The sequence below is a fragment of the Triticum dicoccoides genome, chromosome 5A (assembly GCF_002162155.2).
Source record: "Triticum dicoccoides isolate Atlit2015 ecotype Zavitan chromosome 5A, WEW_v2.0, whole genome shotgun sequence".
Taxonomy (NCBI): Eukaryota; Viridiplantae; Streptophyta; class Magnoliopsida; order Poales; family Poaceae; genus Triticum; species Triticum dicoccoides.
Window position 1 is genome coordinate 298953848 of NC_041388.1, and position 27805 is coordinate 298981652.

Consider the following 27805-nt stretch of genomic DNA (forward strand, 5'->3'; position numbering starts at 1 on the left):
CCTTTCACTCGCACAACCGAACGGTATGGATAATAATAATAGTGCACCACTGGTGCACGTCGGTCATAAACAAACGGTTTTTTACCCCTTTCCGCGACGGTATTTGGAACCGTCGCCAAGTGAGTGTGGACGATAGGGGGGTCCTTCCCACACGACCGAGAAACCGTCGGGGATATGCCCTCCTGGCACACATGTTCGGCAAAATGAGGTCGTGTGCGACCGGCGAGCACTCAAATATGGAAATACGTATAGTAGAGCTAAAAATATAATTATACGGCGAAATTGTTTCCGCTCACAAGTACATCCCACACAGTCAGTCCCCGCTAAACATTTCCGTTCGTATGCACATCTCACACAGTCGCTCCAAGGAAAACGTTTCTGTTCACATGTACATCACACACAATTTTTCCCATTAAATCGTTTGCATTATTGAATGTAGCACACACGTTCTGTAGAAGAAACTGTGTGGCAAAGGTTGTCCATGACACACAGTTTTTATGTGGTAAACGTTTGCGCAAGGTGGCCTAACGCAAACAGTTTTCAAGAGAAAGTCGTGTGTGATTGTTCATTAATCCAACACGGTTTATTCCTAGAAACTGTGTGCGTTGCCTGAGATCATCGCCCACGATATTTTTTCAACAACCATTTGCAATATCAAAACCCAATTAGGAGGCTAATTCGACATTAGCAGGCTAATTGCACTATTATTAATAATCCATTTATTAATCTAATTGACATTCATATTAAGCACACAATATATTTCATTTCCATATTAAGGAAGCAGAATTTCATAATTGAAATACATCAGAGTACAACATGATATAGCTTCAGCACCCAGCTACCCCATTACACAACTGCACCAGCAGCAAGTTCCACATGCAACATGTAGAACCTTTCGAAATTAGCATCATAGACGGTATATAGACAGATGCATCTCATCTGGAAAACTGCTGAAACGGAAGGTGAATATTGAGCCTTCATTCATGTTGAAGGTCTTTGCAACTTTAGGCCAGTGCCTGTGGATGATTGACCGTCCGTCCTTCGACCTCTTCAGGAACACTTCAATATTGAACCGTGGGCGTTGTATGAAAACATTCCTCGCCTCCTGACCATAGAGGTGGTTTGAGAGGTAATCATCAGCGAACTGCTTTGGAAAGGCCTGAAAACAAGGATGTGCATAAATATCTTCTCTATATTGGAAATGGGGCAAAGGAATAAAAAAAGGCAAGGTATAATAGTTAGTACCATCTTGTAGTGAACTGATGTCTTCTTCATTGTGCATACAAAGATCTTGTTATTTTTTGTCGCTAATTTCTTTATCCTAACAATCTTTCTGAGTTTCTTGATTTGATTGATATTCATGGACAACTCATTTCCCCATATGCAAAAATGGTCAAACAATGGGTCAAAACCTCTGACAGCAGGACCTACATGTGCAAGACCAAATTGTTAAAAACCAAAATATTAGAATGGTTCCTGCAATTGCACAATAATGTGCTATTAGACAACGGACCATGCACGTGCTAACCTCGATTGTAAACCTCAGTGCTTCCCATTGTTTCCCTGCAACACATATAAGGTAGTTAGTCATCAGGTTAAGTAAGAGTTCGCATGCTATCAGTAAAATATGTTGATGAAAAATAAGCACATTGCAGATTCATCAGATTAATTGAAGCCACACGGAAAACCCATTTACCCAAACCAAGCATGATTAAGAATTGGGAAATATAGCACTTGTATATGTTTCTCATGTATTAAGTGCAGCTAAATTCGATTTATTACTCACATGCACATCAATACAAATTACCCATGACAATTGGACATCGCATTGCAGAATTGAACCAAGCAGTTAACTAAACACCACAACAAATGAACCAAACATTAACTGAGCACCAAATGGCACAATATAACATTGAACCAAGCAGTTAACTAAACAACACAACAAATGAACCAAACATTAACTGAGCATCACATTACACAATATAACATACTCCTCATAGAAGATTAGAGAGTTAACCAAATAGTTAACTAAAGCCAATTCTAACAATTGTATTTGTTTCTCATGTATTTACTACAGTCAAATTCAATTTATTCCTCACATGGTATACAATAACAGAATGCACCCACAATTTTTAAAGATAAATTCGATTTATTTCTCATATGAAAGACAATACAAAATTGCAGCCCAAAGAATTGAACATCACATCTCCGGATTTGAACCAAACAGTTAACTGAAGACGACAACTTTTACAAAACAGTTAATAAGTGAGCACCACACTACACGACATATAGAACATATACACTAGAGCAACGGGTTGCATGGTGAAATTAGATAGCACAATTCACTAGATTTTGTAAAGGAAAGGCAGGAGCAGCACACACAACGGGTAAACCGAGCATGCTTAACCGGCGTAGCTAGCAATTGGCAAGGTGCTCCTCCAAGATCTTGGGGTCCGCACGAATGGCATACATCACGACCTCATCTGTGCGTGCAGACACGATTTGCTTCTCCGCTGCCAAATGCTCCTTGAGGTCCTGGCTATACTACATGCACCATGGCTTAGGCCGATGCTTATTTGGTGGAGGGGTCGGTGATTTGGGTAGAAGGTGTCGCGCTCGCGCCGGCGGTCGGGGCATGTGGGATGTGGAAGGAGGAGGAGGATGGGGTCGGGTGTGGATTACCTGCCTAGATAGAGGAGGCCGAGCAGCGTGAAGGAGGGTCGCTGGTGAGGAGGCGGCAACACTGCAAGCAAGGAGTGAAGGTTTCAACTTGTAAAGAAAGGTAGAAAGAGGGGAAATGTGGATTTTGGCAAGGGGGAGGGGCGGGGAGGTAGATATTTCCACGGAAGCCGAAAATTTGGAATAGCTTCACCCAAAAAACTGGCGCGCAAAGTGTCATCAGACACGGTCCCTTATTCAGAACTGTGTACGATATGTGGACATTACAAACGATTCAGATAGCTTAACCCGTGTGTGATGGGTTTGAACGTCAAAAGTTTTGGTTCAAATTTCCATGGTTACAGTGGCCATCCACGTCATTGCATAATTTGGGTACACAAAGGAGACTACAGCACACCCACACTTCTTAATCAAGCAAGTTCAGCAATTAAAGAGAGCTAGCTGACCTAAACAATACTCTAACAAATGAAAGACCATCGCACTTAATTAAACAAAACATAGATTACTACTACGGCTGGTGCTCGTCGATCTTCGCCGCCACCTCCATGTCCAGGTCGCGCCCGACGGTCTCCTAGGGAAGGGGCTCCATGGCATCCATCGCACCATACTCGGCAAGCATCTCGCCATCCGCGTCCGCCATCTCTTTGGAAAAGGCCGCCACGAGCTGGGCGTGGGCGGACGTGATCTGGGCTTGGACAGGCTCCGTCGTTGCAAGGTATGCGACGGAGGAACGGACGGCAGCTCGAACGCTCTCGACAATTGCCAGCTCTTCGGCCGTGGGTTGCCGACCGTTGTTAGAAAAGCTTCGTTCGATTTGTGCGGTGACCGCCAGGAGCTGGGCATGGGTGGCCTCGACATGGTCGTGGGCGGCCTCTGATGTCTACCACACAACCTTCTTCTTATAGACGTTGTTGGGCCTCCAAGTGAAGAGGTTTGTAGGACAGTAGCAAATTTCCCTCAAGTGGATGACCTAAGGTTTGTCAATCCGTGGGAGGCGTAGGATGAAGATGGTCTCTCTCAAACAACCCTGCAACCAAATAACAAAGAGTCTCTTGTGTCCCCAACACACCCAATACAATGATAAATTGTATAGGTGCACTAGTTCGATGAAGAGATGGTGATACAAGTGCAATATGGATAGTAGATAATGGTTTTTGTAATCTGAAAATATAAAAACAGCAAGGTAACTAATGATAAAAGTGAGCACAAACGGTAATGCAATGCGTTGAAATAAGGCCTAGGGTTCATACTTTCACTAGTGCAAGTTCCCTCAATAATAATAACATAATTGGATCATATAACTATCCCTCAACATGCAACAAAGAGTCACTTCAAAGTCACTAATAGCGGAGAACAAACGAAGGGATTGTTGTAGGGTACGAAACCACCTTAAAGTTATTCTTCCCGATCAATCTATTGGGCTATTCCTATATGTGTCATAAACAACCCTAGAGTTCGTAGTAAAATAACACCTTAAGACACAAATCAACCAAAACCCTAATGTCACCTAGATACTCCAATGTCACCTCAAGTATCCGCGGGTATGATTATACGATATGCATCACACAATCTCATATTCATCTATTCAACCAACACAAAGAACTTCAAAGAGTGCCCCAAAGTTTCTACCGGAGAGTCAAGACGAAAACGTGTGCCAACCCCTATGCATAAGTTCACGAGGTCATGGAACTCGCAAGTTGATTACCAAAACATACATCAAGTGGATCACGTGATATCCCATTGCCACCACAGATAAGCACATGCAAGACATACATCAAGTGTTCTCAAATCCTTAAAGACTCAATTCGATAAGATAACTTCAAAGGGAAAACTCAATTCATCACAAGAGAGTAGAGGGGGAGAAACATCATAAGATCCAAATATAATAGCAAAGCTCGCGATACATCAAGATCGTGCCGACTCAAGAACACGAGAGAGAGAGAGAGAGAGAGAGAGATCAAACACATAGCTACTAGTACATACCCTCAGCCCCGAGGGTGAACTACTCCCTCCTCGTCATGGAGAGCGCCGGGATGATGAAGATGGCCACCGGAGAGGGATTCACCCCTCTGGCAGGGTGCCAGGATGGGTCTAGATTGGTTTTCGGTGGCTACGGAGGCTTCTGGCGGCGGAACTCCCGATCTATTGTGTTCCTCAATGTTTTTAGGGTATATGGACATATATAGGCGAAAGAAGTCAGTCAGGGAGCCACGAGGGGCCCACGAGGGTGGGGGGCGCGCCCAGGGGGCAAGCGCGCCTCCCTGCCTCGTGGCCACCTCGAAGCTTCCCCGACGTCTACTCCAAGTCTCCTGGATTGCTTCCGTTCCAAAAATAACTCTCCCGAAGGTTTCATTCCGTTTGGACTCCGTTTGATATTCCTTTTCTTTGAAACACTGAAATAGGCAAGAAAACAGCAATTTGGGCTGGGCCTCAAGTTAATAGGTTAGTCCCAAAAATAATATAAAAGTGTATAATAAAGCCCATAAACATCCAAAACAGATAATATAATTGCATGGAACAAACAAAAATTATAGATACGTTCGAGACGTATCAACATCCCCAAGCTTAATTCCTGCTCGTCCTCGAGTAGGTAAATGATAAAAATGGATTTTTTGATGCGGAATGGTACCTCACATATTTATCCAAGTAATTCTCTTTATTGTGGCAAGAATATTCAGATCCGAAAGATTCAAGACAAAGGTTTAATATTGACATAAAAACAATAATACTTCAAGCATACTAACAAAGTAATCATGCCTTCTCAAAATAACATGGCCAAAGAAAGCTATCCCTACAAAATCATATAGTCTGGCTATGCTCCATCTTCATCACACAAAATATTTAAATCATGCACAACCCCGATGACAAGCCAAGCAATTGTTTCATACTTTTGATGTTCTCAAACTTTTTCAATCTTCACGCAATACATGAGCGTGAGCCATGTACATAACACTATAGGTGGAATAGAATGGTGGTTGTGGAGAAGACAAAAAGGAGAAAATAGTCTCACATCAACTAGGGGTATCAATGGGCTATGGAGATGCCCATCGATAGATGTCAAGGTGAGTGAGTAGGGATTGCCATGCAACGGATGCACTAGAGCTATAAGTGTATGAAAGCTCAACAAAAAAAAACTAAGTGGGTGTGCATCCAACTCGCCTGCTCACGAAGACCTAGGGCATTTTGAGGAAGCCCATCACTATAATATACAAGCCAAGTTCTATAATGAAAGATTCCCACTAGTATATGAAAGTGACAACATAGGAGACTCTCTATCATGAAGATCATGGTGCTACTTTGAAGCACAAGTGTGGTAAAAGGATAGTAGCATTGCCCCTTCTCTCTTTTTCTCTCATTTTTATGTTTTTTTGTTTTTTTGGGCCTTCTCTTTTTTTATGGTCTCTTTTTCTCTCTTTTTTTATTTTTTTATTTTTCGTCCGGAGTCTCATCCCGACTTGTGGGGGAATCATAGTCTCCACCATCCTTTCCTCACATGGGACAATGCTCTAATAATGATGATCATCACACTTTTATTTACTTACAACTCAAGAATTACAACTCGATACTTAGAACAAAATATGACTCTATATGAATGCCTCCGGCGGTGTACCGGGATGTGCAATGACTCATGAGTGACATGTATGAAAGAATTATGAATGGTGGCTTTGCCACAAATACGATGTCAACTACATGATCATGCATGGTAATATGACAATGATGAAGCGTGTCATAACAACCGGAACAATGGAAAGTTGCATGGCAATATATCTCGGAATGGCTATAGAAATGCCATAATAGGTAGGTATGGTGGCTGTTTTGAGGAAGGTATATGGTACCGGCGAAAGTTGCGCGGTACTAGAAAGGCTATCAATGGTGGAAGGATGAGGGTGCGTATAATCCATGGACTCAACATTAGTCATAAAGAACTCACATACTTATTGCAAAAATCTATTAGTTATCGAAACAAAGTACTACGCGCATGCTCCTAGGGGGATAGATTGATAGGAGAAGACCATCACTCGTCCCCGACCGCCACTCATAAGGAAGACAATCAATAAATAAATCATGCTCCGACTTCATCACATAACGGTTCATCATACATGCATGCTACGGGAATCACAAACTTCAACAGAAGTATTTCTCAAATTCACAACTACTCAACTAGCATGACTCTAATATCACCATCTTCATATCTCAAAACAATCATCAAGTATCAAACTTCTCATAGTATTCAATGCACTTTATATGAAAGTTTTTATTATATCCATCTTGAATGCCCATCATAGTAGAACTAATTTTATAACCCAAGCAAATTACCATGCTGTTCTAAATACTCTCAAAATAATATAAGTGAAGCATGAGAGTTCATCTATTTCTTCAAAATAAAACCACTGTCGTGCTCTAAAAAGATATAAGTGAAGCCTTAGAGCAAATGACAAACTACTCCGAAAGATATAAGCGAAGCACAATGAGTAGTTGAATAATTATGTAACTATGTGAAGACTCTCTAACTTTTAATAATTTTAGATCTTGGTATTTTATTCAAACAGCAAGCAAAACAAAAGAAAATAAAATGACGCACCAAGCAAAACACATATCATGTGGTGAATAAAAATATAGCGCCAAGTAAAGTTACCGATGAACGAAGACGAAAGAGGGGATGCCTTCCGGGGCATCCCCAAGCTTAGGCTCTTGGTTGTCCTTGAATATTTCCTTGGGGTGCCTTGGGCATCCCCAAGCTTAGGCTCTTGCCACTCCTTATTCCATAGTCCGTCGAATCTTTACCCAAAACTATAAAACTTCACAACACAAAACTTAACAGAAAACTCGTAAGCTCCGTTAGTATAAGAAAATAAATCACCACTTAGGTACTGTTGTGAATTAATTCTAAATTCATATTGGTATAATATATACTGTATTCCAACTTATATATGGTTCATACCCTCTGATACTACTCACAGATTCATCAAAATAAGCAAACAATACATAGAAAACAGAATCTGTCAAAAACAGAACAGTCTGTAGTAATCAGGAGGTTTAGAATACTTCTGGAACCCCAAAAATTCTAAAATAAATTTCTGGACGTCATTAATTTATCTATTAATCATCTTCAAAAATAATTAACTAAATATCACTCTCTATTAAAAAATGGTAGATAATCTCATGAGCGCTAAAGTTTCTGTTTTTTACAGCAAGATCGCAAAGACTTTCCCCAAGTCTTCCCAAAGGTTCTACTTGGCACAAACACTAATTAAAACATAAAACCACATCTAAACAGAGGCTAGATGAATTATTTATTATTAAATAGGAGCAAAAAGCAAGGAACATAAATAAAATTGGGTTGCCTCCCAACAAGCGCAATCGTTTAACGCCCCTAGCTAGGCATGATGATTTCAATGATGCTCACATAAAAGATAAGAATTGAAACATAGAGAGCATCATGAAGAATATGACTAGCACATTTAAGTCTAAACCTATTATTATGCATAGGGATTTTGTGATTAAACAACTTATGGGAACAATAATCAACTAGCATAGGAGGGCGAAACAAGCCTAACTTTAAAACTTTAAGCACATAGAGAGGAAACTTGATATTATTGCAATTCCTACAAGCATATGTTCCTCCCTCATAATAATTTTCAGTAGAATCGTGAATTAATTCAACATTATAACTATCACATAAATCATTATTTTCATGATCTACAAGCATGGAAATTTTATTACTCTCCACATAAGCAAAAAATTTCTCGTTTGGAATAGTGGGAGTATCATAAGAGACTCGAACACTATAAATTGTTTCCACGTTGAAAGAATAAAGTTCAGAAAAAGGGTAATCGTAATCATGACAAGTTTTATAAATATAATCATCACTACTTTTTATAGCATACGTGTCATCACAATAATCATCATAAGTAGCAACTTTGTTCTCATCATAATCAATTGAAACCTCTTCCAAGATAGTGGAATCATTACTAAATAAAGTCATGACCTCTCCAAATCCACTTTCATAATTATCACAATAAGATTCAACATCCTCCAAAATAGTGGGATCATCACTTCCTAAAGTTGACACTCTTCCAAACCCACTTTCATCAATATAATCATCACAAATAGGAGGCATGCTATCATCATAATAAATTTGCTCATCAAAACTTGGGAGACAAAAAATATCATCTTCATCAAACATAGCTTCCCCAAGCTTGGGACAAACATTAATTGCAGCAAATATATTCTCAAACATGTCATTCTCATCAAACATAGCATCCCCAAGCTTGGCTCTTTTCATATCATAAGCATAATCACTCTCATCATTAATAGTATGGATAGCACCAATAGTATAGCAATTATCATCATCACAATGAGTAATAGGGGAAACATCATTTGGGAGGGATACCTTTTCACCTTTACATCTCCGTCTTTTCTTTTTCTTCTTCACATTATGTGTGGGTTCAATCCTCTTTTTGGAGCTCCTTATTAATGAGATTGGTTGAATAGAAGGCTCCTCCTCGTTACCTGATTCATCATAAGAAATAATAGGAGGATATTGGGAAGCCTCTTCCCTTTCATTAGTATTCTCTTCATCCTCTATTTCTTTTCTTTTCTTTATGTAATTGGCAATATAAGGATTTTCAATGCAGTTCACCGCATAATACATAAAAATTTCTTCTAGATCAATATCGAGGAATTTCTCATGGTTATATTCTGGAATATGCTTAGTTATACGTTTCATTTATTCATAACCCAAAAGCAAACTAAGTTCATTATGATGTGAAAGGGAAATCAAATCATCATAATTTTTGGACACGATACGATCATGAAACAATTTGCATTTCAGATTTAAGTGACCATGTTCATTGGAAAGTTCAGAAGTATGGCAAAGGAATTTTAAATTTTCAGCACAAACATCTAGCCTCTCTTGCAACCATTTGGTTTCTAAATACTTATGCCTCTTGCAACTTCCCTATTTGGTGTGTACTTGCAAACTCTATGCACTCCACAAAAGTTGACATGCTTATAAGAGACATTTTCATCATGACTAGTGCAATCATCATTAGTGCTATGGATATTCAAGGAGTTCATACTAACAACATTGCAATCATGCTCATTATTCAAAGATTTAATGCCAAACATTTTAGAGACTTCTTCTTCTAGCACTTGAGCACAATTTCCTTTCCATCATTCTCACGAAAGAAATTAAAAAGATGAAGCGTATGAGGCAAACTCAATTCCATTTTTTTGTAATTTTCTTTTATAAACTAAACTAGTGATAAAACAAGAAACTAAAAGATTCAATTGCAAGATCTAAAGATATACCTTCAAGCACTCACCTCCCCGGCGACGGCGCCACAGAAGAGCTTGATGTCTACCACACAACCTTCTTCTTGTAGACGTTGTTGGGCCTCCAAGTGCAGAGGTTTGTAGGACAGTAGCAAATTTCCCTCAAGTGGATGACCTAAGGTTTGTCAATCCGTGGGAGGCACAGGATGATGGTTTTTGCAATATGGATAGTAGATAATGGTTTTTGTAATCTGAAAATATAAAAACAGCAAGGTAACTAATGATAAAAGTGAGCACAAACGGTAATGCAATGCGTTGAAATAAGGCCTAGGGTTCATACTTTCACTAGTGAAAGTTCCCTCAACAATAATAACATAATTGGATCATATAACTATCCCTCAACATGCAACAAAGAGTCACTTCAAAGTCACTAATAGCCGAGAACAAACGAAGGGATTATTGTAGGGTACGAAACCACCTTAAAGTTATTCTTTCCAATCAATCTATTGGGCTATTCCTATAAGTGTCATAAACAACCCTAGAGTTCGTAGTAAAATAACACCTTAAGACACAAATCAACCAAAACCCTAATGTCACCTAGATACTCCAATGTCACCTCAAGTATCTGTTGGAAATATGCCCTAGAGGCAATAAAAAATTAGTTATTATTATTATTATATTTCATTGTTCATGATAATCGTTTATTATCCATGCTAGAATTGTATTGATAGGAAACTCAGATACATGTGTGGATACATAGACAACACCATGTCCCTAGTAAGCCTCTAGTTGACTAGCTCGTTGATCAATAGATGGTTACAGTTTCCTGACCATGGACATTGGATGTCGTTGATAACGGGATCACATCATTAGGAGAATGATGTGATGGACAAGACCCAATCCTAAGCCTAGCACAAGATCGTGTAGTTCGTTTGCTAAAACTTTTCTAATGTCAAGTATCATTTCCTTAGACCATGAGATTGTGCAACTCCCGGATACTGTAGGAGTGCTTTGGGTGTGCCAAACGTCACAACGTAACTGGGTGGCTATAAAGGTACACTACAGGTATCTCCGAAAGTTTCTGTTGGGTTAGCACGAATCAAGACTGGGATTTGTCACTCCGTGTAAACAGAGAGGTATCTCTGGGCCCACTCGATAGGACATCATCATAATGTGCACACTGTGACCAAGGAGTTGATCACGGGATGACGTGTTACAGAACGAGTAAAGAGACTTGCCAGTAACGAGATTGAACAAGGTATCGGGATACCGACGATCGAATCTCGGGCAAATATCATACCGCTAGACAAAGGGAATTGTATACGGGATTGATTAAATCCTTGACATCGTGGTTCATCCGATGAGATCATCGTGGAGCATGTGGGAGCCAACATGGGTATCCAGATCCCGCTGTTGGTTATTGACCGGAGAGTTGTCTCGGCCATGTCTGCATGACTCCCGAACCTGTAGGGTCTACACACTTAAGGTTTGATGACGCTAGGGTTATAGGGAAAGTATGTACGCGGTTACCGAATGTTGTTCGGAGTCCCGGATGAGATCCCGGACGTCACGAGAAGTTCCGGAATGGTCTGGAGGTAAAGATTAATATATAGGAAGTATGGTTTTGGCCACCGGAAGTGTTCTGGGCATCACCGGTAGTGTACCGGGACCACCAGAGGGGTCCGAGGGTCCACCAGCCCCGGAGGCCTACATGGGCCAATAGTGGGAAGGGACCAGCCCCTAGGTGGGCTGGGGCGCCTCCCACCAAGGCCCAAGGCACCTCCAAGAGGGGAGGGGGGCAAACCCTAGGGCAGATGGGCCCTAAGGCCCACCTCAGGTGCGCCTCCCCCTCTCCCCCTTGTGGCCGCCACCCTAGATGGGATCTAGGGCTGCCGCCACCCCTAGGGAGGAAACCCTAGGTGGGGGCGCAACCCTCCCTCTTCCCCTATATATAGTGGAGGCAAAGGGGCAGCCCAACACATGAAGTTCCTCCCCTGTTGGCGCAGCCCTACCCCTCTCCCTCCTCGTCTCTCGTAGTGCTTGGCGAAGCCCTGCTGGAGTCCCGCGCTCCTCCACCACCACCATGCCGTCGTGCTGCTACTGGATGGAGTCTTCCCCAACCTCTCCTTCTCCCCTTGTTGGATCAAGGCGTAGGAGACGTCACCGGGCTGTACGTGTGTTGAACGCGGAGGTGCCGTCCGTTCGACACTAGGATCATCGGTGATTTGGATCACGACGAGTACGACTCCATCAACCCCGTTCACTTGAACGCTTCCGCTTAGCGATCTACAAGGGTATGTAGATGCACTCTCCTTCCCCTCGTTGCTAGATTACTCCATAGATTGATCTTGGTGATGCGTACAAAATTTTAACTTTCTGCTACGATCCCCAACAGTGGCATCATGAGCTAGGTCTATGCGTAGTTTCTATGCACGAGTAGAACACAAAGTAGTTGTGGGTGTCGATATTGTCAATTTACTTGCCGTTACTAGTCTTATCTTGATTCGGCGGCATCGTGGGATGAAGCGGCCTGGACCGACCTTACACGTATGCTTACGTGAGACTGTTCCACGGACTGACATGCACTAGTTGCATAAGGTGGCTAGCGGGTGTCTGTCTCTCCCACTTTAGTCGGATCGGATTCGATCAAAAGGGTCCTTATGAAGGGTAAATAGAAATTGGCATATCACATTTTGGTTTTCGCGTAGGTAAGAAACGTTCTTGCTAGAAACCTATAGCATCCACGTAAAAACTTGCAACAACAATTAGAGGACGTCTAACTTGTTTTTGCAGCATATGCCTTGTGATGTGATATGGCCAAAAGGATGTGATGAATGATATATGTGATGTATGAGATTGATCATGTTCTTGTAATAGGAATCACGACTTGCATGTCGATGAGTATGACAACCGGCAGGAGCCATAGGAGTTGTCTTAATTTATTTATGACCTGCGTGTCAACATAAACGTCATGTAATTACATTACTTCATTGCTAAAGCGTTAGCCATAGTAGTAGAAGTAATAGATGACGAGACAACTTCAAGAAGACACGATGATGGAGATCATGGTGTCATGCCGGTGACAACGATGATCATGGAGCCCCGGAGATGGAGATCAAAAGGAGCAAAATGATATTGGCCATATCATGTCACTATTTGATTGCATGTGATGTTTATCATGTTTTACATCTTATTTGCTTAGAACGACGATGGCTTAAATAAGATGATCCCTCGCAATAATTTCAAGGAAAGTGTTCCCCCTAACTGTGCACCGTTGTGAAGGTTCGTTGTTTCGAAGCACCACGTGATGATCGTGTGTGATAGATTCTAACGTTCGAATCCAACGGGTGTAAGCCAGATTTACACACGCAATACACTTAGGTTGACTTGACGAGCCTAGCATGTACAGACATGGCCTCGGAACACAGAAGACCGAAAGGTCGAACATGAGTTGTATAGAAGATACGATCAACATGAGATGTTCACCGTTGATGACTAGTCCGTCTCACGTGATGATCGGACACGGCCTAGTCGATTCGGATCATGTTTCACTTAGATGACTAGAGGGATGTCTATCTGAGTGGGAGTTCATTAAATAATTTGATTAGATGAACTCAATTATCATGAACATAGTCCAGATTGTCTTTGCAAATATGTTGTAGATGAATAGCTCACGTTGTAGCTCCCTATTTCAATACGTTCCTAGAGAAAGACCAAATTGAAAGATATTGTAAGCAATGATGCAGACTAGGTCCGTAGTCCGAGGAGTGTCCTCACTGCTACACAGAAGGCTTACGTCTTGGATGCACCGCTCGATGTGGAAACCCCTACAACGTCGTCTGTGGATGTTATGAACACCTAATAGACACGTCCTGATGACTACTTAATAGTTTAGTGCACCATACTTTACGGCTTAGAATCGGGATTCCAATGACGTTTTGAACGGCATGAGACATATGAGATGTTCCAAGAGCTGAAATTGGGATTTCAGGCTCGTGCCCGTGTTGAGAGGTGTGAGACCTCTGACAAGTTCTTTTGCCAACAAGATGGAGGAGAATAGCTCAGCTAGTGAGCATGTGCTCAGAATGTCTGGGTGCTACAATCACTTAAATCAAGTGGGAGTTAAACTTCCAGATAAGATAGTGATTGATAGAGTTCTCTAGCCACTATCACCAAGCTACTAGATCTTCATGATGAACTGTGACATGCAAGGGATGGAGTTGATCCCGAATCTGTTCGCGGTGCTTAAGACCGCAAAAGGTAGAAATCAAGAAGGAGCATCAAGTGTTGATGGTTTAACAAGACCACTGGTTTCAAGAAGGGCAAGGGCTAGAAGGGAAACTTCATGGATGGCAAACCAGTTGCCGCTCCAGTGAAGGAACCCAAGGTTGAACCCAAACATGAGACTAAGTGCTTCTATTGTAAAGGGAACGGTCACTGGTAGCGGGATTACCCCAAATGCATGGTAGATAAGAAGGCTGGCAACTTCAACAAAATTTATACGTGTCATTAATGTGTACCTCACTAGTACTCCTGGTAGCACCTAGGTATTGGATACCGGTTCAGTTACTATTATTGGTGACTTGAAGCAAAAGCTACGGACTAAACGGAGACTGTCTGAGGGTGAGGTGACGATGTGTGTTGGAAGTGTTTCCAAAGTTGATGAGATCACCATCGCACGCTCCATCTGCCTTCGGGATTAGTATTGAACCTAGATAAATGTTATCAGGTGTCTACGTTGAGCATGAATATGATTAGATCATGTTCATTGCAATACGGTTATTCATTTAAGTTAGGGAATAATGGTTATTATGATTACATGAATAATACCTTTCATGGTCATGCACCCTATGTGAATGGTTCATTGAATCTCGGTCGTGGTAATACACATGTTCATGCCAAAAGATGTAGAGTTAATAATGATAGTACCACTTTCTTGTGGCACTGCCGCTTAGGTCTTATTGGCGTAAGATGCATGAAGAAACTCCATGTCGATGGATGTTTGGAGTCACTTGATTTTGAATCGCTTGACACATGCGAGCCATGCCTCATGGGCAGGATGACTAAGACCCCGTTTTCAGGTACAATGAAACAGGCAAGTGACTTGTTGGAAATCATACATGCTGATGCATGTGATCCAATGAGAATTGAAGCGTGCGGTGGATATCGCTATTTTCTCATCTTCACTGACGATTTGAGTAGATATAGGTATATTTACTTAATGAAGCACAAGTCTGAAACGTTTGAAAAGTTCAAGCGATTTCAGAGTGAAGTTAAGAATCATCATAACAAAAAGATCATGTTCCTACGATCTGATCAAAAGGGGATTTTCTGAGTTATGAGTTTGGCAATCACTTAAGATATTGTGGAATTGTTTCACGGTTGAAGCCACCTGGAACACCACAGAGTAATGGTGTGTCCGGACGTTGTAATCGAACCTTATGAGATATGGTGCGATCTATGATGTCTCTTAGCGATCTACCGTTTTCATTTTGAGGTTATGCGTTAGAGACAGCTGCATTCACTTTAGATAGGACACCATCTAAGTCCGTTGAGACGACATCGTATGAACATTGGTTTGGCAAGAAACCAAAGTTGTCGTTTCTTAATGTTTGGGGCTGCGATGCTTAAGGCTTCAGCCAGAGAAGCTCGAACCCAAAGCGGACAAACACATCTTCATAGGATCCCCAAAGGTGACAGTTGGGTATACCTTCTATCTCAGATCCGAGGGCAAATTGTTTGTCGCTAAGAACGGGTCCTTTCTCGAGAAGGAGTTTCTCTCGAAAGAATTGAGTGGGAGGAAGATAGAACTTGATGAGGTTGTTGAACCTTTATTTCAACCAGAGAATGATGCAACACAGAAAGATGTTTTCTGTGGCACCTACGTCTGTTGAATAGGAAGTTAATGATAGTGATCATGAAGCTTCAGATCAAGTTGCTATCGAACCTCGTAGGTCGACAAGGATATGTACTACTCCTAAGTGGTATGGTAATCCTGTCTTAGATATCATGTTGTTAGACAACAATGAACCTATGAGCTATGGAGAAGCGATGGTGGGCCCATATTCCGACAAATGGTTAGAAGCCATGAAATCCGAAATAGGATCCATATATCAGAACAAAGTATGGACTTTGGTGGACTTGCCCGATGATCGGCAAGCCATTGAGATAAATGGATCTTTAAGAAGAAGACGGACGTGGGCGGTAATGTTACCGTCTATGAAGCTCGACTTGTGGGAAAGAGTCTTTTCACAAGTTCAAGGAGTTGACTACGATGAGAATTTCTCACTCGTAGCGATGCTTAAGTCCGTCGGAATCATGTTAGCATTAGCTGTATTTTTCGATTATGAAATCTAACAGATGGATGTCAAAGCAAGTTTTCTTACCAGTTTTCATAAGAAAGAGTTGTATGTGATACAATCAAAGTTTTGTCGATCCTAAGGATGCTAAAAGGTATGCTGGCTCCAGCAATCCTTCTATGGACTAGAGCAAGCATCTCGGAATCGGAATATATGTTTTGATGGAGTGATCAAAGCTTTTAGGTTTATACAATGTTTGCTAGAAACTTGTATTTACAAGAAAGTGAGTGGGAGAACTACAACATTTCTGATAAGTATATGTGGATGACATATTGCTGATTCGAAATAATGTAGAATTTCTGGAAAGCATAAACGGTTGTTTGAAAAGTGTTTTTCAAAGGAAGACCTGGATAAAGCTGCTTACAAATTGGGCATCAAGATCTATACAGATAGATCAAGACGCGTGATGATACTTTCAAAGAACGCACACCTTGACATGTTTTTGAAGGAATTCAAAATAGATCAGTCAAAGAAGGGGTTCTTACCTGAGTTGTAAGGTGTGAAGTTGAGTAAGACTCAAAGCTTGACCATGACAGAAGAAAGAGGAAGGACGAAGGTCGTCCCCTATGCTCTTGTCATAGGCTCTATACGGTATGCCATGCTGAGTACCGCACCTGATGTGGGCCTTGCCACATGTATGGCAAGAGGGTACAAAGGTGATCTTGGATTGGATCACCAGATAGCGGTCAAAATTGTCCTTAGAGGAATAAGGAAATGTTTCTCGGTTATGGAGGTGATAAAGAGTTCGACGTAAAGAGTTACGTCGAGGCAAGCTTAACACCTATCCAGATAGCTCTAAGTAGAGATACCGAATACATATAATGGAGCAATAATTTGGAATAGCTCCAAGTGGAACGTGGTAGCAGCATCTACGATATGACATAAAGTTTTGGGAAATACATAGGGATCTGAATATGGCAAGACCCGTTGACTACAACCTCTCTCACAAGCATAACATGATCAAACCCAGAACTCTTTGAGTGTTTATCACATAGTGATGTGAACTAGATCATTGAGTCTAGTAGACTCTTGGATGTTGGTCACATGGCGATGTGACCTGTGAGTGTTAATCACATGGCGATGTGAACTAGATTATTGACTCTAGTGCAAGTGGGAGACTGTTGGAAATATGCCCTAGAGGCAATAATAAATTAGTTATTATTATTATATTTCATTGTTCATGATAATCGTTTATTATCCATGCTAGAATTGTATTGATAGGAAACTCAGATACATGTGTGGATACATAGACAACACCATGTCCCTAGTAAGCCTCTAGTTGACTAGCTCGTTGATCAATAGATGGTTACAGTTTCCTGACCATGGACATTGGATGTCGTTGATAACGGGATCACATCATTAGGAGAATGATGTGATGGACAAGACCCAATCCTAAGCCTAGCACAAGATCGTGTAGTTCGTTTGCTAAAGCTTTTCTAATGTCAAGTATCATTTCCTTAGACCATGAGATTGTGCAACTCCCGGATACCGTAGGAGTGCTTTGGGTGTGCCAAACATCACAACGTAAATGGGTGGCTATAAAGGTACACTACAGGTATCTCCGAAAGTGTCTGTTGGGTTGGCACAAATCGAGACTGGGATTTATCACTCCGTGTAAACGGAGAGGTATCTCTGGGCCCACTCGGTAGGACATCATCATAATGTGCACAATGTGACCAAGGAATTGATCACGGGATGATGTGTTACGGAACGAGTAAAGAGACTTGCCGGTAACGAGATTGAACAAGGTATCGGGATACCGACGATCGAATCTCAGGCAAGTATCATACCGCTAGACAAAGGGAATTGTATACGGGATTGATTAAATCCTTGACATCGTGGTTCATCCGATGAGATCATCGTGGAGCATGTGGGAGCCAACATGGGTATCCAGATCCCGCTGTTGGTTATTGACCGGAGAGTTGTCTCGGCCATGTCTGCATGACTCCCGAACCCGTAGGGTCTACACACTTAAGGTTCGATGACGCTAGGGTTATAGGGAAAGTATGTACGCGGTTACCGAATGTTGTTCGGAGTCCCGGATGAGATCCCGGACGTCAAGAGAAGTTCCGGAATGGTTTGGAGGTAAAGATTAATATATAGTAAGTATGGTTTTGGCCACCGGAAGTGTTCCGGGCATCACCAGTAGTGTACCGGGACCACCGGAGGGGTCCGGGGGTCCACTAGGTGGGGCCACCATCCCCGGAGGCCTACATGGGCCAATAGTGGGAAGGTACCAGCCCCTAGGTGGGCTGGGGCGCCTCCCACCAAGGCCCAAGGCACCTCCAAGAGGGGAGGGGGGCAAACCCTAGGGCAGATGGGCCCTAAGGCCCACCTCAGGTGCGCCTCCCCCTCTCCCCCTTGTGGCCGCCACCCTAGATGGGATCTAGGGCTGCCGCCACCCCTAGGGAGGAAACCCTAGGTGGGGGCACAGCCCTCCCTCTCCCCCTATATATAGTGGAGGCAAAGGGGCAGCCCAACACATGAAGTTCCTCCCCTGTTGGCGCAGCCCGACCCCTCTCCCTCCTCGTCTCTCGTAGTGCTTGGCGAAGCCCTGCTGGAGTCCCGCGCTCCTCCACCACCACCATGCCATTGTGCTGCTGCTGGACGGAGTCTTCCCCAACCTCTCCTTCTCCCCTTGCTGGATCAAGGCGTAGGAGACGTCACCGGGCTGTCTGTGTGTTGAACACGGAGGTGCCGTCCATTCGGCACTAGGATCATCGGTGATTTGAATCACGACGAGTACGACTCCATCAACCCCGTTCACTTGAACGCTTCCACTTAGCGATCTACAAGGGTATGTAGATGCACTCTCCTTCCCCTCGTTGCTAGATTACTCCATAGATTGATCTTGGTGATGCGTAGAAAATTTTAAATTTCTGCTATGATCCCCAACAGTATCCGCGGGTATGATTATACGATATGCATAACACAATCTCATATTCATCTATTCAACCAACACAAAGAACTTCAAAGAGTGCCCCAAAGTTTCTACCGGAGAGTCAAGACGAAAACGTGTGCCAACCCCTATGCATAAGTTCACGAGGTCACGGAACTCGCAAGTTCATCACCAAAACATACATCAAGTGGATCACGTGATATCCCATTGTCACCACAGATAAGCACATGCAAGACATACATCAAGTGTTCTCCAATCCTTAAAGACTCAATCCGATAAGATAACTTCAAAGGGAAAACTAAATTCATCACAAGAGAGTAGAGGGGGAGAAACATCATAAGATCCAAATATAATAGCAAAGCTCGCGATACATCAAGATCGTGTCGACTCAAGAACACGAGAGAGAGAGATCAAACACATAGCTACTGGTACATACCCTCAGCCCAGAGGGTGAACTACTCCCTCCTCATCATGGAGAGCACCGGGATGATGAAGATGGCCACCGGAGAGGGATTCCCCCCTCCGACAGGGTGCCGGAACGGGTCTAGATTGGTTTTCGGTGGCTACGGAGGCTTCTGGCGGCGGAACTCCCGATCTATTGTGTTCCTCCATGTTTTTAGGGTATATGGACATATATAGGCAAAAGAAGTCGGTTAGGGGAGCCACGAGGGGCCCACGAGGGTGGGAGGCGCGCCCAGGGGGCAAGCGCGCCTCCCTGCCTCGTGACCACCTCGAAGCTTCCCTGACGTCTACTCCAAGTCTCCTGGATTGCTTCCGTTCCAAAAATAACTCTCCCGAAGGTTTCATTCCGTTTGGACTCCATTTGATATTCCTTTTCTTCGAAACACTGAAATAGGCAAGAAAACAACAATTTGGACCGGGCCTCCAGTTAATAGGTTAGTCCCAAAAATGATATAAAAGTGTATAATAAAGCCCATAAACATCCAAAACAGATAATATAATAGCACAGAACAATCAAAAATTATAGATACATTGTAGACATATCAGCCTCCATCAGGGCTAAGGCCGCCGCTGCGGAACGGACAGCTGGTGTGCCGCTCTCGCCAGTTGCTATCCCCGAGGCAGATGTTGCTGTCGCCACCTGAGAAGCAACAGCGGCCATTTGGGCTGTCTTTGCGGCCCGTTCACAAATTGCGGCCGCGCTCATGCACCTTGTTAGCACGCGCATGGCGGTTGCAGCCGCGCTCTCGCCGGAGTGGGCCACCGAAGTTGCCCTCATGACGCGGGTCCACGTGCCCATCTTTCACCGACGATGATTGAACAATGAAATGATATTTGGGGAGCGAGCTAGTGTCCTTGAGACGCCGGTTGTGGACTGTAGCCGACACACCTTCTCACGTAAGCCATAGGCGTACTATACACCGATGGTGCTCTAAGATATTTTGTACTACATCTCACACGGTTGCTGATAATAAACTGTGTGCGATCTACTTGATTTTTCATCTTGATTTGAATTACATAATTGGGTCACAACGGCAATGGACGGTGTTTGAATTGCTAGACCTTTTATCTGGAGTGAACATACAACTATATATGTGTCGTAAAAGAATTGGAATTATTGAGGGTTCGTTTGAATATTTTATACATTAAATTGGTTTTCTAGCCATTTCAGGTGAACAATTCAAATTTGAACTACATGCACATGCTCCAGTGCATATAAATTGGTTGAAAATCAAATCTGTGTCCTTGGGTGCATGCTTAGGTCCCATGCAAGAAATGAGAATGAACTTCAAACACCAGGGCACCGTTGATTGCCGGCAAAACATTGAGATGCCTAGTTTTTAAATTCTAGCAAATCCAAAACTCGTCTGAAATTCATGAAACCTGGCATGCTATCATGGAGCGGCATCAACATGTCGTGGTACAAATTTTTTCCTATTTGGGGCAGGTTTGGGTATATGCTTCTCACAAACCGGAGCTTCTCACAACAAGCATGATGGTTTTCGGTAGGGAACGTCCCACCTTTGGGGACGAAATGATATCCATTGCCTCTTATTGCTTTCAAATTTCTTTCCGGTGTCAACATAGAACAACAAAAGTGTTGTGTGATTTTTTGTGATTTTTCGGGGTTCGTTTGGACATTTTTATGCATTAACTGAGTTTTCAATGCATTTTATGTGCATAATTCAAATTTGTACTACATGCACATGCTCCAGTGCATATAAATTGGTTGAAAAATCAAATATGTGTCCTTGGGTGCATGCTTAGGTCCCATGCAAGAAATGAGAATGAACTTCAAACACCAGGGCACCGTTGATTGCCGGCAAAACATTGAGATGCCTAGTTTTTAAATTCTAGCAAATCCAAAACTCGTCTGAAATTCATGAAACCTGGCATGCTATCATGGAGCGGCATCAACATGTCGTGGTACAAATTTTTTCCTATTTGGGGCAGGTTTGGGTATATGCTTCTCACAAACCGGAGCTTCTCACAACAAGCATGATGGTTTTCGGTAGGGAACGTCCCACCTTTGGGGACGAAATGATATCCATTGCCTCTTATTGCTTTCAAATTTCTTTCTGATGTCAACATAGAACAACAAAAGTGTTGTGTGATTTTTTGTGATTTTTCGGGGTTCGTTTGGACATTTTTATGCATTAACTGAGTTTTCAATGCATTTTATGTGCATAATTCAAATTAGTACTACATGCACATGCTCCAGTGCATATAAATTGGTTGAAAAATCAAATATGTGTCCTTGGGTGCATGCTTAGGTCCCATGCAAGAAATGGGAATGAATTTCAAACACCGGGGCACCGTTGATTGCTGGCAAAACATTGAGATGCCTAGTTTTTAAATTCTAGTAAATCCAAAACTCGTCTGAAATTCATGAAACTTGGCATGCTATCATGGAACGGCATCAACATGCCGTGGTACAAATTTTGTCCCATTTGGGGCAGGTTTGGGTATATGCTTCTCACAAACCAGAGCTTCTCACAACAAGCATGATGGTTTTCGGTAGGGAACGTCCCACCTTTGTGGACGAAACGATATCCATTGCCTCTTATTGCTTTCAATTTCTCGTGTCAACATAGAACAACAGGAGTGTTGTGTGAATTTTTGTGATTTTTCGGGGTTCGTTTGAACATTTTTATGCATTAACTGAGTTTTCAATGCATTTATGTGCATAATTGAAATTTGAACTACATGCACATACTCCAGTGCATATAAATTGGTTGAAAAATCAAATATGTGTCCTTGGGTGCATGCTTAGGTCCCATGCAAGAAATGGGAATGAATTTCAAACACCGGGGCACCGTTGATTGCCAGCAAAACATTGAGATGCATGGTTTTTAAATTCTAGTAAATCCAAAAATCGTCTGAAATTCATGAAACTTGGCATGCTATCATGGACCGGCATCAACATGCCGTGGTACAATTTTTGTCCCATTTGGGGCAGGTTTGGGTATATGCTTCTCACAAACCAGAGCTTCTCACAACAAGCATGATGGTTTTCGGTAGGGAACGACCCACCTTTGTGGACGAAACTATCCATTGCCTCTTATTGCTTTCAATTTTTGGTGTGAACATAGAACAACAGGAGTGTTGTGTGAATTTTTGTGATTTCTCGGGGTTCGTTTGGACATTTTTATTCATTAACCGAGTTTTCAATGCATTTATGTGCATAATTCAAATTTGAACTATCACATGCTCCAGTGCATATAAATTGGTTGAAAAATCAAATATGTGTCCTTGGGTGCATGCTTAGGTCCCATGCAAGAAATGGGAATGAATTTCAAACACCAGGGCACCGTTGATTGCCGGCAAAACATTGAGATGCATGATTTTTAAATTCCAGTAAATCCAAAATTCTGTTAACCATTCACGTGACGCCACGTGTCTGATACGTCTCCAACGTATCTATAATTTTTATTGCTCCATGCTATATTATCTACTATTTTGGACATTATTGGGACTAATCTATACTTTTATATTATTTTTGGGACTAACCTATTAACCGGAGGCCCATCCCAGAATTGCTGTTTTTTTGCCTGTTTTAGGGTTTCGAAGAAAGGAATATCAAACGGAGTCCAAACGGAATGAAACCTTCGGGAACGTGATTTTCTCAACGAATAAGACCAGAGAGACTTGGACCCTACGTCAAGAAAAGAAACAGGAGGCCACGAGGTAGGGGGGCACGCCTGCCTACCCTAGGCACGCCCTCCACCCTCGTGGGCCCCCTGTTGCTCCACCGACGTACTCCTTCCTCCTATATATATCCACGTACCCCCAAACGATCAGATACGGAGCCAAAACCCTAATTCCACCGCCGCAACTTTCTGTATCTACAAGATCCCATCTTGGGGTCTGTTCCGGAGCTCCGTCGGAGGAGGCATCGATCACGGAGGGCTTCTACATCAACACCATAGCCCCTCCGATGAAGTGTGAGTAGTTTACCTCGGACCTACGGGTCCATAGTTAGTAGCTAGATGGCTTCTTCTCTCTTTTTTGATCTCAATACAATGTTCTCCCCCTCTCTTGTGGAGAACTATTCGATGTAATCTTCTTTTTGCGGCGTGTTTGTTGAGAGCGATGAATTGTGGGTTTATGATCAAGTCTATCTATGAATAATATTTGAATCTTCTTTGAATTCTTTTATGTATGATTGGTTATCTTTGCAAGTCTCTTCGAATTATCAGTTTGCTTTGGCCTACTAGATTGATCTTTCTTGCAATGGGAGAAGTGCTTAGTTTTGGGTTCAATCTTGCGGTGTCCTTTCCTGGTGTCAGTAAGGGCAGCAAGGCATGTATTGTATTGTTGCCATCGAGGATAACAAGATGGGGTTTTCTTCATATTGCTTGAGTCTATCCCTCTACATCATGTCATCTTGCTTAAGGCGTTATTCTGTTTTTAACTTAATACTCTAGATGCATGCTGGATAGCGGTCTATGAGTGGAGTACTAGTAGTAGATGCAGGCAGGAGTCGCTCTACTTGTCTCGGACGTGATGCCTATATACATGATCATACCTAGATATTCTCATAACTATGCTCAATTCTGTCAATTTCTCAACAGTAATTTGTTCACCCACCGTAGAATACTTATGCTCTTGAGAGAAGCCACTAGTGAAACCTATGGCCCCCGGGTCTATCTTTATCATATTAATCTCCTACTACTTAGTTATTTACTTTGCCTTTATTTTACTTTGCATCTTTATCATAAAAATACCAAAAATATTATCTTATCATATCTATCAGATCTCACTCTCGTAAGTGGCCTTATAGGGATTGACAACCCCTATTTGCGTTGGTTGCGAGGATTTATTTGTTTTGTGCAGGTACGAGGTACTCGCGCGTAGCCTCCTACTGGATTGATACCTTGGTTCTCAAAAACTGAGGGAAATACTTATGCTACTTTGATGATCATCCCTTCCTCTGCGGGGAAAGCCAACGCAGTGCTCAAGAGGTAGCAAGAAGGATTTCTGGCACCGTTGCCGGGGAGGTCTATGCAAAAGTCAACATACCAAGTACCCATCACATACCCTTATCTCCCGCATTACATTATTTGCCATTTGCCTCTCGTTTTCCTCTCCCCGCACTTCACCCTTGCCATTTTATTCGCCCTCTCTCTCTATCCTCCCTCTCTATTTGCCTTTGTTGTCCGCTTGCTTTTTGTTTGCTTGTGTGTTAGTTTGTTTGCTTGTCGTTATGGCTAGCCCCTTATCTTCTCCGTTGTCTCCCGAAAATGAAATTCTAAATTTTAAGCAAAGGGAGGGAGAAAATCTAAAAGATGCTTGGTATAGAATTTGTAATGCTCAAAATAGATCTACTAGGAAGCAATCTACTTCCGTTCTCCTTCGCAATTTTTATGTAGGCATTACTCCTTGGCACCATTATGTTCTTGATACTATTACCGGAGGGAACTTTTTAGGTAGCCATACTTTTGATTCTTATAATGCTATGTTAGATTTATTTGGCTCACCCCCTCTCTTGGTTAATGGAACTATATTAACTTTGGAGCATGTAACACAAAGGCTTGAAATTATTGAAAATAAGGTTGCTACCATAGAATTAATTGAAAATTTGGATAAAAAGATCCACAGCCGAATATCTCAATATGGATCTAAAGTAGGAGTTACTTTGAAAGATATTAAAGAAAAGGAACCCATAGTTAATGAGAAAATAAATCACGATTCCGTTAGGATCGATAAACTTGAGAATATTATTACCAACTTGGGAACCGCTTTTTCTTCCATAAAGAATACTCCAAGTCCTTCCACTAAAGTTGCCAAGCTTATGTACGTTCCTAAAAATAAGGGTGAATCATCTAGTAAGGAAAATGCGGATCTCAAATCTATAAGTATTCATCCCAATCTTTTTGCTAACCATTTGTTACAAATGAATTTTTCGATCTTGTGCCTAAAAGTTTGATAATTAATAAAAAGAAAGAAATTCTAAAGATGGTAGATGCCTCATTGAAAAATTTCCTACTAAAGATGGCAATACCTAGATCTATTCTTGCTTGTTATGCCTAGCTAGGGGCGTTAAACGATAGCGCTTGTTGGGAGGCAACCCAATTTTATTTTTATTCCTTGCTATTTGCTCCTGTTTAGTAATAAATAATTTCTCTAGCCTCTGTTTTGGTTGTGTTTTTTGTGTTTAATTAGTGTTTGTGCCAAGTAGAACCGTTGGGAAGACTTGGGGAAAGTCTTGTTGAACTTGCTGTAAAAAACAGAAACTTTAGCGCTCACAAGAACTACTGCCATTTTTATTTGGAAAGTGATATTTAGTTAATTATTTTTTAAGATGATTAATAGATATATTCCTCACGTCCAGCAATTTATTTTAGAATTTTTTGGGTTCCAGATCTTGCGCTAGCTACAGATTACTACAGACTGTTCTGTTTTTAACAGATTCTGTTTTTCATGTGTTGTTTGCTTATTTTGATGAATCTATGGCTAGTAAAATAGTTTATAAACCATATAGAAGTAGGAATACAGTAGGTATAACACCAATATAACTAAATAATGAGTTCATTACAGTACCTTGAAGTGGTCTTTTATTTTCTTTCGCTAATGGAGCTGACGAGATTTTCTACTTTAAGTTTTGTGTTGTGGAGTTTTCAAGTTTTGGGTAAAGATTTGATGGATTATGGAACAAGGAGTGGCAAGAGCCTAAGCTTGGGGTGGTCCATGACACCCCCAAGATAATCTAAGGACACCTAAGAGCCAAAGCTTGGGGATGCCCCGGAAGGCATCCCCTCTTTCGTCTACTTCTATCGGTAACTTTACTTGGAGCTACATTTTTATTCGCCACATGATATGTGTTTTGCTTGGAGCGTCTTGCATTATTTGAGTCTTTGCTTGTTAGTTTAACACAATAATCCTTGCTGTACACACCTTTTGAGAGAGCCATATATGATTTGGAATTTGTTATAATACTCTATGTGCTTCGCTTATATCTTTTGAGTTATATAATTTTGCTCTACTACTTGACTTATATCTTTTAGAGCACAGTGGTGGATTTGTTTTATAGAAACTATTGATCTCTCATGCTTCACTTAGATTATTTTGAGAGTCTTTATAGCATGGTAATTTGCTTAAAATCCTAATATGCTTGGTATACAATATTAATAATAAAACTTTCTTATGAGTGTGTTGAATACTATGACAAGTTTGATACTTGATAATTGTTTTGAGATATAAAGATGGTGATATTATAGTTGTGCTAGTTGAGTAGTTGTGAATTTGAGAAATACTTGTGTTGAAGTTTGTGATTCCCGTAGCATGCACGTATGGTGAACCGTTATGTGATGAAGTCGGAGCATGATTTATTTTTTGATTGCCTTCCTTATGAGTGGCGGTCGGGGACGAGCGATGGTCTTTTCCTACCAATCTATCCCCCTAGGAGCATGCGCGTAATACTTTGCTTTGATAACTTGTAGATTTTTGCAATAAGTATATGAGTTCTTTATGACTAATGTTGAGTCCATGGATTATACGCACTCTCACCCTTCAACCTTTGCTAGCCTCTCTAATACCGCGCACCTTTCGCCGGTATCATACACCCACCATATACCTTCCTCAAAACAGCCACCATACCTACCTATTATGGCATTTCCATAGCCATTCCGAGATATATTGCCATGCAACTTTCTACCGTTCCGTTTATTATGACACACTCCATCATTGTCATATTGCTTAGCATGATCATGTAGTTGACATCGTATTTGTGGCAAAGCCACCGTTCATAATTCTTTCATACGTGTCACTCATGCATCATTGCATATCCCAGTACACCGCCGGAGGCATTCATATAGAGTCATATTTTGTTCTAAGTATTGAGTTGTAATTGTTGAGTTGTAAGAAAAATAAAAGTGTGATGATCATCATTATTAGAGCATTGTCCCAGTGAGGAAAGGATGATGGAGACTATGATTCCCCCACAAGTCGGGATGAGACTCCGGACGAAAAATAAATAAAAGAGGCCAAAGAAGCCCAAATAAAAAAGAAGAGAAAGAAAAGAGGCCATAAAAAAGAGAAAAGGCCCAAATAAAAAAATGAGAGAAAAAGAGAGAAGGGACAATGTTACTATCCTTTTACCACACTTGTGCTACAAAGTAGCACCATG